At 36.6% G+C, this 12,831-nt stretch overlaps 1 protein-coding gene across 4 annotated transcripts in view; it reads right to left on the bottom strand.

Annotated features, from left to right (window-relative positions):
- The window catches only part of LOC131524152 (voltage-dependent calcium channel subunit alpha-2/delta-1), a 139,044-nt gene that overhangs the window by 89,749 nt on the left and 36,464 nt on the right, over window positions 1-12,831 (bottom strand). The window contains exon 1 of one of the 4 annotated variants that reach the window (XM_058750947.1): window positions 18-181. The exons of the other annotated variants lie outside the window; for them this stretch is intronic. The gene's annotated coding sequence lies outside the window, so the exon portion shown is untranslated. Of the gene's footprint in view, window positions 1-17; window positions 182-12,831 lie in introns of those variants that run through there. 4 annotated transcript variants of the gene reach the window in all.

Genomic DNA, 12,831 nt, shown 5'->3' with positions numbered 1-12,831 from the left:
TGTCATCATTTATTCACCCTCAAGATGTTTCCAAACTTGTATGAGTTTCATCTTTCAAAAAAGATGAAGTTTTGAAGAATGTGGGTAATTAAACCTGGTCCCCATTGACTTCCATAGTTCTGGAAAAAAAAAAAATACTATGGAAGTAAATGGGGACCAGAAACTATTTGGTTACCCACATTCTTCAAAACATCGCTCAACGTGCTGCAACTTCAGAAAACACATGCAGATAGAAAAAGCACCAGCAAAGCAATAAAACATCTTCATCAATTTGACAGCAGGTGCTGCAAATGCTCACAACACAAACAAATAAATAAACGCACTGCAAATGTTCACAACAGAACCAAATAAAGAATTTTATTTGCAGCACGTTTCTTTGTTTGGTTGTGTTGTGAGCATTTGCAGCGCGTGCATTGTCAAATTGATGAAGTTGTTTTCTTAATTTGCAGGTGTTTTTTTTCTGTTTGCAGTGCATTTCTTTATTTGTTTGTATTGTGAGCATTTGCAGCATGTGCATTGTCAAATTGATGAAGTTGTTTTCTTAATTTGCAGGTGTTTTTTTTTCTATTTGCAGCGCGTTGAGCTCTCTCGGCCACCGTAGCTTAGCAGAAGAATGAAATTCATACAGGTTTGAAACAATTTGAGGGTGAGCAAATGATGATAGAATTCATTTTTGGGTGAACTATCCCTTTAAGTAGAGGTGTGACGTTAGACTGGTTATGGTTTCCAATTGGAAGATGATAAAAGAGGTGAAAAATCCCTCTGACTTGCATTGAAGGAGGGACCTGAGCCATGTCTAGAGACCAGAATATCAAAGACTTGAGGGTAAACTCTTTTAACTTGAGCCAGTAAGTAACCACCCCAAACACCCTAGCAACAGCATAGCAACACACTAACAACCACTGAGAGCACCTTAGCAACTACCCTCAAATCACCCTTGAAAGCAGCAAGTTTTGTTCACAGTCTTCTTCTGAAGAATTTAATTAAATTCTCTCTTTTTTTTGGAGTATTTGGTTTCCTGTCTTTGAAGTCTTTTAAAAATGGTCACATATGAAAACTAGAGATGCATTTCAAGAAGACAAAACCAGCGCATGCTGGGCAGAAAAACTGTAGGGTAACGTTTTAGGTATAAGGAGAGTTAAAAACTTCAAAGTAAACCTAAATATAGATGAAATGTTAAGAAAGAAAGATTAGCAGTAGTTTGTATTATGCCATGTTCTGTCTGAATACTCGATTCTGATTGGCTGGCAGGTGTTGATTAAATTTGTTGAACTGCACAGGTAGTTCCGGGTCAGTTTAATCACGTTCTATATTAATGTGCTTCCTATAAACATTGGTAACCATAGTAACATACAGTTACAGTTGAATAGTAATACAGACGAAAAGAACCGTCATTTTTATTGTTCCAGTCAAATATTGCAGCACAAATATTGTTAACATCTTTAATATGTGAATGCTGGGAAATGACCATGGCATAAACGGGATAATCAACGGCTAGCTATGCATTAAACGATTTGAATGCACGACGTGGAGGCGAAGAACCACCCGACGCAGCGGACGATGATATCGGGGGGTGGGGGTGGGGTAGTTAAGGGCTGTGCCCGAAGCGTGAATCCATATTCAGAAAGACACGGGAAACACATAACGATTACTAACGGTTGCCTGTTACATTACAGTACATAAAATTTCACTTACCACATAAACAGAGTAAGGAGAGATGACTGAGGACAATGGCGAATGGTTTGCAGATCCTCAGCACCACTGAAAAAACATCTAATCTTGTCAAATGTGTGGTAAGTACTCCATAGTATAAACAGAGTAACTCATGCGCGATCGCGAATCTCGAAAGTGAAAGTGAAACTAAAAAGCGATCGTGCATTCAAAAGCAGTTTCAATGCAAAGCATACTAGCGGCTCCCTGATGCCCGCAATTATATACAATAGAGTATAATTACCCATTGATATAACTGCGAGATAATTATTTTCCTACCATCTTGTATTTATTCCCTTTAGGGGTTCCGTAGTACATGTCAACATGTAATTTTCTTTCCAAACACGGTATTGGGATGCGGCAGATTGCGGGGGGTATTGGGGGGGGGTTACAGTGTTGGCTCAACATCGCGATGTCTATCAGCCATCGCCAATGGACGATGGCATCGGCCCAACCCTACTAACAACAGGGAATAACAAGTCAAACACGCCTTTCAAACTTGTTTGCCCCTTGCGATTTAGGTTGATCTTTCCTCATGCTAAACCAGAGTCGGCTAACTCAGGTCCTGTCCGTTTGGAATAAAGGGACTTTGACGGGACTGTAAACCACAGCATCGCATAAAGGTGAAACAAATACATCTCTGAATGAGTGGCGAGAGAGAGAGAGAGGGAACTCACCGCTGCTATAATATCACTCCCATCAATCTTGGATTATTCTAGCCATGAAAACGCAAGACAAAAGAACAAATGACACTCAGAGGCCTGAGCTCACATGGGCACATTCATCTTTTTCGCAATTCGCATTAAGCCTCTCATTTGCTTCCAGAAAGCAAAGCTACCTGCTGCACAAACACTCTGCGCAACTGGCAGCCTCATTTATTCTGCACGGAAACCGAAAACGAGCAACAAAGACCGTGCTTTCTCATCAGCTCATCCCGATAAGATGCTCGGGAAACAATCTAAAATTCACCTTCCTGTCACCTGAATGCACTCCGGTGACCTTACAGTACAGTTGGTCCATTATTCCAGGACAAAGGCCCAGACAGACTGTGAAGCGACACAGGCTATAAACTAAGCAAGGCCGGAGGTATATTGCTTTCTAATGGGAGACTTTGGCTGAGCATCGTCATTGAGTTACGGCAGTCGGTCATAAATCCTGTTTGGTGCTGCTCTCCTGGGCAGTGGCGAGCTTCATAAATGATTCAAGATCTGATGCGCACGTCTATTCACAGATGAAGATGTCCTCTGCCCTGTGGTGATGGACTACAGCGGCAAACCCCCACACTAATATGAAGCGCTGCCATGCCCGGGCAGGCGTTTAGGCAATGACATTCAAGTGTAATTATTTGCAATAAAGTCAGTAAGGTGATGGAAAAAGAAAACTCATAAATAAACAATACAAACCATAATACAATATTTGTATTTAAATATATCATAATATTAATAATACGCTATTAATATTATTATAAAAATGCATTACTGATTTTGTTTAATAAAATTATTATTAGTAGTGGTAGTAGTAGTAGTAGTACTAATTGTTGCTGCTGTTGTTTTATTAGTTATTAATCATTATTTATTATAATAGAATATTGTTATTATTAATAATAACAAAATTAAAATGCACTGTTGTTTTCATTATATTATTATTAGTAATAATAATAATCAGTAATTATGACTAAGTAAAAAAACTCTTGCTAAATTTAATTAATTAATTAATTAATAAATCCAGTACAGGAAATTAATTCAGTTGGAACATTTTTAATTTTAAACTGCTATTATTATTATTATTATTATTACAAAAATGCATTATTGTTGTTGTTTAATTAAATTTGGTTAATACAATTAACCAACGCGCTGCAAATAGAAAAAAAACACCTGCAAATTAATCAATTTTACAACACACACGCTGCAAATGCTCACAACACAAACAAATAAAGAAACTCACTGCAGATAAAATTCTTTATTTGGTTGTGTTGTGAGCATTTGCAGCAGCTGCTGTCAAATTGATGAAGATGTTTTCTTGATTTGCTGGTGCTTTTTCTATTTGCATGTGTTTTCTGAAGTTGCAGCGTGTTGAGCTCTCTCGGCCACCGTAAGTAGTAGTAGTAGTAGTAGTAGTAGTACTAATTATTGTTGTTTTATTAGTTTTATTAATAACTTTTTTTATTATAGTTGTAAATTATTATTATTCTTTCTTCTTATTATTAATAATATTAATAATAATGATTATTATTATTATTATTATTATTATAAGCATTATAGTTTTCATTATTAATAATGATGATAATAATGATAATCAATAACTATAACTATAAGTAAAAAACACTTGCTAAATTAAGATTTTAAATAAAATAACAAATACGTAAAGGACAGAAACTTTAGTTTGCACATTTTAATCAATGGATTTAGTCATTCATCTTAAAAGTCTGAATTCAATTAGTCTAAAAAGAAAAGAAAAAAAAAAACATTTGTTTTGTTATTTAAACTGACAAAAACTAAATTGAAAATGAAATGCAAAACTGTTAAAAAATAATAATAATAATAAAAGCAGTAAACCCTCCTCAGAACACTTCATAGCAAGCCCTGGAAACCACACAAAAAGCACAATATCATCGCATCAGTCTGAATAACTTTCCCATGTCATTTTATCATGTTAATTTAATAAGACTGCTTTTTGAAGTCTTATATGGATTCTGTGTGCGTGCTGGATTAACACTGAATTGGGCGAAAGCAGCACGAGAAGAAGTGTTACAATAGGATTATCCACTACAGTCAACAAAAAAATTATTTACAAATTGCAAATGGGATATTCAAATAACCTGGCAATTCAGAGACGGCAGGTGATTATGGTGATGGAAGCCGGTAGAAAGGTGTCTTTAATAATGCGATTCTCCCCAGGGATATTCAGACTGACAAGAATGTTGCATTCATGACTGGATCTCAACACTGTTTTTCCTTTGCCCCAGAGGAGCTGAGAGGAACAATCCAATTACCTCCAAGACATTACATCCGGTTCCATTATTTAAGGGGCATAATCGTTAAACACGGCAGCCAGCATTAGGTAGATGGTTTAGTGGGACGCCTGACTGGAGAAACCCCTTGGCCAATAATAACATAGACATGGCAAACATGCAATTTGGGTCAGAAAGCTCAGTGCAATTTGACCAAACCACCTTTTTCATTTTCCATTTTCAAGTTTATTCACTTTTTGAAAGTGCATGGCTAACAGATTATATCATATTATGCAATTTTTAGGTTGATATTTTATCTACTTACCATTTTAGTATGTTTATGTCACTATATATAATTTTTTTTTTAAATGTTTTTTAGGAGTCTTTTCACAAATCTGAATCTAACAAATTCAAATTTTCAAACATGTAATTCATAATATTCATAAGGCCATGTGGTTGAGAAAAATAATTGGTGATACTTTAAGGTATAATTAAGGTGCAACAAGGTTTAATTTGTTAATACATGCAAAAAATATTTTTCAAAGTTGTAAATAAAGATTATTAGAATATATTGTACAAAAAAAGTACTTTCTACATCACAATTTCATGCTTAATTCAATGTGCAATTTGCTTAGAAATTTTTTCACAAATAATTACAAAGTGAACATTTTTACAAAGTGAAAGTTTCTACACCAATTATTTTATTTATTTATTTATTTATTTATTTTCAGTGATTAGGAACCATGAACCAGCAATGAATGACACTTTTACAGCATTTATTAATAATTTATCCTGCTGATGGATAAATTAAAACAAAGCCGTTTACACCAGAGTAGCCAGAGTCTGTGTGGTATGATACCAAAAACATGCTTGTTTAGATCTTTGAATCAAATTAGTCTTGTTTAGCATTCAAATGCATGATCTATAATGCTTAAAGGGCACCTATTATGCCCCTTTTTACGAGATGTAATATTGGCCTTGGGTGTCCCCAGAATGTGTCTGTGAAGTTTCAGCCCAAAATTCCCCACAGATAATTTATTATAACAACTGGAAAATGTAATTTCTGGGGTGTGTCTGAAAACGAGCTGATTTGGAGTGTATGGCTTTAATGCAAATGATCTGCATATTCCCGCCCAGTCTCCAGAAGAGGACGTCGTCGCGTATATGTCTCTCTGCATTGCATATCTGCAGGCTAAACAGCCGGTAGAAGCAATGTAACTGAGAGCGAGCTAACCAGTGTTCAGCCGTACATATGGGAAGTCAAATACACTGAAAGTGGGACGAAACAGCGCAATGTTACAGAGCTCGTGCGCAGATCAATGGATCGAGCCACGCGATGGCGCTACCGAACGAATCTCGCGCTACGAATGGCACGAAGTAATCTCACACGCACGGCGCTGATCAGTTAAAAAAAAAATAGTACTTAATGTACGCACACAAATACGGTTAAAACGCTAAGCACTAACGATATGACATTCACAAAGGAGTCTGGAGTGATACACGTATTTAGGAAGATTTTGAGGCGCATTACATTGAAAAATGAAAGTAATCCACAGCGTCCTCAGCAGCCCAGATGTTAGTAGAAAATGAAGACTCTTATGTTCAGTCTTACATCCAAAAACAGAGCACCAGGATTGCTTGCAACACATTGTTGACGTTACATCTGTTCGAGCATGGAGAAAATGAAGGACAGTGTAACCGCTGAGGGTGGAAACTATAGCAATGCAGGGCTGTCAATCAGCCGCCGAGGCCCGGCCCTCCGATATGTGACGTCACACTGCGGTGAGAATCAAAACGGCAGGCCTAGTGAGACTGACTTGGTTTGGGTGGGTGGATTACACACATTTATGTCCAAACACCATGTAAAAATGGATTTTGCATAATAGGTGCCCTTTAAATGCTAATAAATATTATCTGTAATGTTAAAATAATCTTAAATTGTACAATACCAGTTCTATTGCGGCTGTATGTCACGATTAACACTAAAAGTTCAAGGACATGCAATCTATGCTTTTCATTTTCTGAAAAGTTTCCCGGGAGCTATACAGTGCACAGTTCATTTCCCACGCTCTCAATGCCATGCAGCGTAATCGTATCTGTTCTGTGATATTCAGTGAGAAGCGTTTGATGCATATGGATGTAGAGGTGCTCAGACAGCTGCGACTCGGTAGCAAACAGAGTGTGCCGAGCATCCATCGCTCTTGCCCAGCCCTCATCAGCGGGCCTCTGGCTACCTTCACACACATGCCGTTATCGACAGCCCTTCGCTAATGAAGAAGCCGATAGGCTAGAGCAAAGAGACAGATACGTCCCTCGAGTCCAACTCGCCTGAAAATCAATGAGCCATTTACAACAGCCTGCATCCTGTGACACCACACACCAATTTACAACCAGGGATATTAAGCCATGTAAAACACTGACAAAAAAATAAATAAATAAAATAAAACAACGGTCAGATGTTGATTTAATCTTTGGCTATATTCAACTATTAATGCAGGAAAAGAAAATAGACCTGTTGTGTTTTGGAAGACAAATGGAAAAATATATCAAATATATATTTTATTTATTGAACATAAAAAGAGAATTAAATATAATGACAAATAATGTTAATAATCAGTGTAATGAACCACCTAGACCTATAAAATAAACCATGTCAAATAAATCATTTAAAAAAAAATTATAATAATCAAATAAATTAAATCAAATGATTAAATATACGCATTCATATACCTTAAAAATAGGTATATTTATTTGAGGAGCAAGACTGATACTTTAAATTAATTTGTTTTTATCATGCCCCATTGGAAAACATTTTTATTTTCTTGTTGAAAACATAAACCTCTTTAAATTTAAAACAAAATCAACTAAAATAATGATTAAAAAAAAAAAAAAAAAATCTTTAAAACACAAAAATAAATTAGGTTTAATATAGTGAATAAAAATGACAAGTGAATAAAATCTCTTTAATATGTCAATGTTTTTTCCTGAAATTAAATCTAGAAAAATTGTCTCCTAAGGAAAACACCACCTACCAAATAAACAAACAAACAAATAAATAAATAGTCAGAGAAAACAAAGTCAGTCTGCAAAAGTCAGAGATTTTAATATAATAATGTAATACAATTCTCATTACAAATTAAATAATGTGAGCCACATTTTTTTTTTTTGAATAATTGTATAAAACCATACTCTTGGTGTCTATCAACAATTGTCTATATTCTCTCTTTTTTTTTTTTCATTTTTCTATAATTTTTTTACAATTTCTTCCTTGGTATCTATGAGTGCATCCAATCATGCATCAAGATGAGAACAGAAGGGGCTGAGATGTCAAACGAATAAGAATCACAGAAAGAAAGACAGAACGGGTGTCGGCGGTTCAGACTCCTGACAGCATGTGTCTCAAGTGAAGCAGGCCGAGAATGCAAAGCATCCAATTTGGTGCATTGGCCAATAGAGGCGAATCTGGGAGTATTAGAGTAGAGGATTTATGGGGCTGTCTGTGGCCTAACTGAGCTCTAGGGATAGATTCCCTCTTTCCAGTGGCCTTTCACAAAGGCCAGCACACACTGCTGGGGACAATAAAGATGAGCCACCACCGATGGTTATTACTCTGTGACGCGAGTGTGTACTCATTTATCTCATGATTGCAAAACACCACACACACGACCACCCACACACTCTCACTCAGACACAACACTATAATTACAGCTCAGACAAATCATGACAAAGTGACCCCAATACAGGATATCACAGTCCATTCAATGATCGCTACTGAGGCATCATTTAAATAATTGAATAGCGAGCATTAAAAGTGAAGTGTGTGATTTTTACAATGAAATAAATTGTGATATAATTTCTCCCATTGCGATATTATGTGCAGAGACGACTATACTGTAAGCCATTTATACTAACCTCCCTGAAAATCTAAACGGTGGATATTTACAGTCATTTTGTCATACAGACAATTAAAATCTACCTAACAGTGACATTATTATGAGCTTGCCAGCTTCCAATTGGTCTTAGTTCAATTGCATTCATTTGCATAATTGATTCTTAATGTGCAGCTGTTCAAAAGCGTTCAAAAGTTTGGGTTGCCAAGATTTGTCTCTTATGCTCACCAAGACTGCATGTATTTGATCAAAAGTACAGCAACAGTAAATTGTGAAAGTATATATATATATATATATATATATATATGTGTGTGTGTGTGGGGGTGATGTGTGTGTATACATATATATATATATATATATATATATATATATATACACAGTCATAATAAAAATATCGGCATCCTTGGTAAATATGATCAAAGAAGGCTGTGAAAATTAATCTGCATTGTTAATCCTATTTATCTTTTATTTAAAAAATCACAAATATCTAACCTTTCATTGGATAATAAGAATTTAAAATGGAAATATCATTATGAAATAAATGTTTTTCTCAAATACATGTTGGACACAATTATTGGCACCTAGAAATTCTTATGAGTAAAATATCTCTGAAGTATATTCCCATTCATATTCACAATTTTGAGCACTCCAAGGTGATTATGAACATGAAATTATCTAGCCATGGCTTCCTGTTTCACACACATACATACATATACACATACATACATATACACATAAAGTATAAATATATATATATATATATATATATATATATATATATATATATGTATATATATATACACAGGTGCTGGTCATATAATTAGAATATCATCAAAAGTTTTTTATTTCACTAATTCCATTCAAAAGTGAAACTTGTATATTATATTCATTCATTACACACAAACTGATATATTTCAAATGTTTATTTCTTTTAATTTTGATGATTAGAGCTTACAGCTCATGAAAGTCAAAAATCAGTATCTCAAAATATTAGAATATTTACATTTGAGTTTGAATAAATGACCATCTCTACAGTATAAATTCTGGGTATCTCTTGTTCTTTGAAACCACAATAATGGAGAAGACTGCTGACTTGGCAATGATCCAGAAGACGAACATTAACACCCTCCACAAAGAGGGTAAGTCACAGAAGGTCATTACTGAAAGGTGTGGCTGTTTACAGAGTGCTGTATCAAAGCATATTAAATGCAAAGTTGACTGGAAGGAAGAATTTGGGTAGGAAAAGGTGCACAAGCAACAGGGATGACCGCAAGCTTGAGAATACAGTCAAGCAAAGCCGATTCAAACACTTGTGAAAGCTTCACAAGGAGAGAACTGAAGCTGGAGTCAGTGCATCAAGAGTCACCACGCTCAGACGTCTTCAGGAAAAGGGCTACCAAGCCACTTCTGAACCAGAGACAACGTCAGAAGCATCTTAACTGGGCTGGGGAGAAAAAGAACTGGACTGTTGCTCAGTGGTCCAAAGTCCTCTTTTCAGATGAAAGTAAATTTTACATTTCATTTGGAAATCAAGGTCCCAGAGTCTGAAGGAAGAGTGGAGAGGCACAGAATCCATGTTGCTTGAAGTCCAGTGTGAAGTTTCCACAGTCAGTGATGATTTGGGCTGCCATGTCATCTGCTGGTGTTGGTCCACTGTGTCCACAGTCAACGCAGCCATCTACCAGGAAATTTTAGAGCACTTCATGCTTCCTTCTGTTGACAAGCTTCATGGAGATGCTGATTTCATTTTCCAACAGGACTTGGCACCTGCCCACACTGCCAAAGGTACCAAAAGCTGGTTCAATGACCATAGTGTTACTGTGCTTGATTGGCCAGCAAACTCGCCTGACCTGAACCCCATAGAGAATCTATGGGGTATTGTCAAGAGGAAGATGAGAGACACCAGACCCAACAATGCAGATGAGCTGAAGGCCACTATCAGAGCAACCTGGGCTCTCATAACACCTGAGCAGTGCCACAGACTGATCGACTCCATGCCACGCCGCATTGCTGCAGTAATTCAGGCAAAAGGAGCCCCAACTAAGTATTGAGTGCTGTACATGCTCATACTTTTCATTTTCATACTTTTCAGTTGGCCAAGATTTCTAAAAATCCTTTCTTTGTATTGGTCTTAAGTAATATTCTAATATTTTGAGATACTGATTTTTGACTTTCATGAGCTGTAAGCTCTAATCATCAAAATTAAAAGAAATAAACATTTGAAATATATCAGTCTGTGTGTAATGAATGAATATAATATACAAGTTTCACTTTTTGAATGGAATTAGTGAAATAAATCAACTTTTTGATGATATTCTAATTATATGACCAGCACCTGTATATAAATCATGCTTTTCATCAAAGCATGCTAAACATAATTAAGCAATAATTAATAATCACTAATTATTGTGTTACTAATACTTAAGTATTAAGTTAATAATTAATTAATTATTAAGTTTTGAATAGTAGTGTATACTTGTTCTCCAATTCTTGGATGAATCATTCATCTGCATTTTAAAGGAATTGTTCATGCATGTTCAGTGCAACCCATTTAGAAACTTTGCAGAAAAATGCAATAAAATGAAAACTAATTAAAATTTAGTTTTTTAAAAATAACAAAAAGTCATACTATTTTATGAAATAATCTTCTCCCATATAAAAATCACATTAATATTCATATGTAAATTAGAATATAACACATGAGTTGTTCCCTTTCACACATTCTCTTTCACTGCATGGAAAAGAGCAGTGTGAATATTTCCTTTTTTGTGACCTTTGGAAGAAAGAAAGCCATACAGTTTGTAATAACATGAGGGTGAGTAAATTATGCCAATTTTAATTTTTGCATGAACTGTTAAGTTGTGATAGGAACACACATACACACACACACACACACACATCCACACACCATCACACACCTTTAAATCACTGTTTGCAAGCAGATAGCAGTTTGAAATCCTTTATACAAGTTTAATTCCTTCCATAAACAGTATAAATAAGCATTCAAAGCCTGATAACATGTCAATTAAATGAGAATATGCGTTGTGAATTAACAACTCCATTAGAGAACGAAGAAAAAATAACCAACAAAATATAACGCAGATGTCACTGAGCCGTCTGGGCTTATTAAAAATCCTCTGTACACAGCGTGCTTTGATATGAAACTGCTGGTCTCTTGCGCAGACATCAGAACGTGATCGTTTCAAGACAACCCCATCTGCCTGTAAAACACATTTCACAGAGCTGTGCCACGTTATGTCGCGCTATGCTGCGTTATTGCATCCTGTGCAGTTCTAGACTGCGTTCCGTGTCGGCCTGTGCTTTGAAAAGCACTGTGTGGCTCCGACGGTTGATTACGTGTGTGTAATGCGAGTGAAAGTTCCTCTGGGCTGCTCTCGTTTGATGTGAGGATATTCACAGGAGGACGAAAGGCAGCATCTGCTCCAGACACACAGATTCAGTAATCAAGCACACTCATTACAAGCCACACACACACACACACACAAAGCTGCAAGCTGATGTCCCATACACTCGCACACACACATAACAAGATGAAACACCAATAAACCGAGACACGATACGACTTCTGTATATAACGCCAATGAAAATAGAGCCAATGACACCAGATAAGTGGCATCTGATATACATTAGATTACATAACCGATATCGCATTCCGGCAGATACTGTATGTGTTAAAACATCAAGATTTATGTTGGAGAGCACACATATGCAGTGTTTGATGGATATTTTCTCATCTTGAGCTCTCCTAAGCAAGAAAAATCAGAACACATAACTATTGTTCCCTGTCGATACTCCACCTGTCGATACTCCACTCGCATATGGGAAAAAGCCTTTTTTCTCCTGAACTGAAGCCTTATTCAATCACGCAGTGATCCGCCAGAGCCCGCCAGAATGGGCGGAGCCATCTGGCTATATAAGCGGCCGTTTCGCTATAGGATCCTTGGTTCTCTTTCTAACATTCGTTCGTATCTCACTATGGGAACGCCTCGGGCGTGACCGATCGCGGAAGCACCAATAACACCACGTCTGCCAACTATGGCAGACCAATCACTACAGCGATTAGGGAGTCCCGGCTCCCTGTATATAAACCGCAGCTACCTGCCGTTTTGTCATTCTCGCTCTCTTCCCCGTGAAGACTTCGGAAGCTGGCTCAGCAGACTTAGGGAATCATTGCTCAACAGTTTACAGACGGAGCCGCAAGGTAACGTCCCAAACGCAGGATTCCTAACGTTTGTTGAGCTTCACTTAGAGTGGGGTAAC

The sequence above is a fragment of the Onychostoma macrolepis genome, chromosome 18 (genome assembly GCF_012432095.1).
Source record: "Onychostoma macrolepis isolate SWU-2019 chromosome 18, ASM1243209v1, whole genome shotgun sequence".
In the NCBI taxonomy this organism is placed as follows: domain Eukaryota; kingdom Metazoa; phylum Chordata; class Actinopteri; order Cypriniformes; family Cyprinidae; genus Onychostoma; species Onychostoma macrolepis.
Note: the sequence above shows the minus strand (reverse complement) of the source record. Positions and strands in the feature narration are given on the sequence as shown.